Here is a 2,224-nt window from a genome sequence, read left to right on the forward strand (position 1 = left end):
GCAATACACATAAAACACTAATTATAATAATAATTTGCAATACATAGAAGATAACTCTTCATTATTTGCAATATACAGACAAAACACTAATTATAATAATTAATTAATGGACAATGGCCTGATCAGTTTGGAAAAAGAAATAAAAAAAATTAAAAAAGCAAGTTTGAGTTTGGGTAACTCGTTTTTGTAGAAGTTCAAGTTTTTGGAACTCGACTTTGACAAAGTTCGAGTTTTGGGAACCCGAATTTTAATTCTCTCACCACCAAAATCGTGTTTTGAGAACTCGATTTTCCTTCGATCAATGATTGATGCTGATAATGATGGTACTGATGGTTAAATCATCAAAGTCGAGTAACTCGACTTTACTTGATCTCTGTATTTCTGTCCACCTCCACCAAACCATCACATTTTATGTCCACCTATTAAATGTGATCCCTATTTTTGTAATTAACTCCAAAAGCATTATTCTTCATTTTCTATTTTATGAAGCAATTAAATGAAGTTTCGTTGGAAGCTCTAAGCCACAAAACAAATATTTCTTCCGTCTATTAATACATGATTTTTTAACTTTTCTTCATGTATTAAAAAAGGAGGTGTATTTAATAAATGTTAGTGAATACATACATCTCTTCTTAAATGTACGTAAAAGCTAAAAAACATGCTTAGCCGACGAAGGGAGTAAAAGTTAAGATATAATATTCATGCACCTATAATGACATCAAAGATGTTCTATAAGTTGGTACTAATACCTACGTACCCGAATATAAAATCTCAAATTTCTTACCTCTAAACATGAAAAACTCTACTCAATGGCATCCACGAAAAAGTTCATGTTCAATCCGTGGCTTCTAAATCTTCTTCTTTTCCAATGTTGTGTCGCTACTGACACGATAAGATCAGAGAAAACCAGACAGTTTCAGATGGCATGGTTTTGGTCTCCCCTGCAAGGACTTAAGTTCTAGGATTTTTCAGCCCAAATCAATCTATGAAACTCTATCTCAAAATTTAGTACAATTGGCTTGATCATGATAGGAAAAAATGTTTGGGTGCAAATTGAGAGAATCCAATTCTAGGTCATTGTAGATCGATCATTTCATTAATTAAGCCATGCATGTCAATCAAATTTGACGAGGCGAATCTGATTCCGTAGTTTGGTTTAAACGACAATCATGTGAAATCAATAATAACTATAGATCTATTTATTTATGGTCAAGGAGAAGATACTAGAATCAACGAAACAAAAGTTGTTGTAGGCTTGTTGCTTTGTTTCTCTTATGCTTTTAACACTTTCCATTTCTGCTAATGTAAGACATACTTCGATTCATATTTGGTTCAATTTAATATGACGACCTTTGTTATTGGCAGAAGGAGAGCCCAAAAGTATTGTAGAAGACATCGAAAACATGGTTCATTCCTATGTTGAGAAGGTAAGGTTTTTAATGTTTTGGCTAAACCTATGTACTAGGTGGATCTGATTTTTTAAATTGTATGGCAAAAGTACTCTCTGGTCTATATAGACTATCTCATCTTGAAATACTAAATTTTATTCTATGCTTTTTTCGAATTGTAGCCAAACTGCATCACTTTGGCGATAACTCTTGCCAATCAAGGTTACCGACGTCTAATTGACGTCTATTGTAACAATTACACTTTGTTTTCATTTTATTTTTTTTTTGAAATTAACATAGAAAGACAAAAGCTTCACGCTTTTATATGCAGCCATGTGATAATGACGATTTTACGATAACTTTGACCAATATAATGATAAGATAATTGAGGTGTTAGATATATGATCATGAGCAAAACTTTTTTATTTGGCTTAGTTTGCATATTTCATAAAGGCGAGATTTTATTCTCATGTAGAACAACATTAAAACATTCTTGCATTAGTAGTTGGTATAGAAAATTGAATGTAAGAAATTGTTGATAAATCTACTTTCAATCTATCGAATCAATTAAAATGATTTTATTTTTTCAACCTCAAAAAAATTAAGATGATTTTTGTTTCGATTATTTTGTAATTAATTTTGTCCAGAAAATTCGGGACAACCCCAGACAATACACTAGTTTATCTTATTTTCAACTCCTATACTAATTTTGAAATCTTATCATCTTATGTTTTGCACAAGAACAAAAGTCCAATTGAATTTGTGTAATTGGATAACCAAGGTCATTTTCTTGACTATTTGGTATGAACCTCAACATTATTGGTCATTATCAATCA

The sequence above is a fragment of the Rutidosis leptorrhynchoides genome, unplaced genomic scaffold (genome assembly GCF_046630445.1).
Source record: "Rutidosis leptorrhynchoides isolate AG116_Rl617_1_P2 unplaced genomic scaffold, CSIRO_AGI_Rlap_v1 contig32, whole genome shotgun sequence".
Taxonomy (NCBI): Eukaryota; Viridiplantae; Streptophyta; class Magnoliopsida; order Asterales; family Asteraceae; genus Rutidosis; species Rutidosis leptorrhynchoides.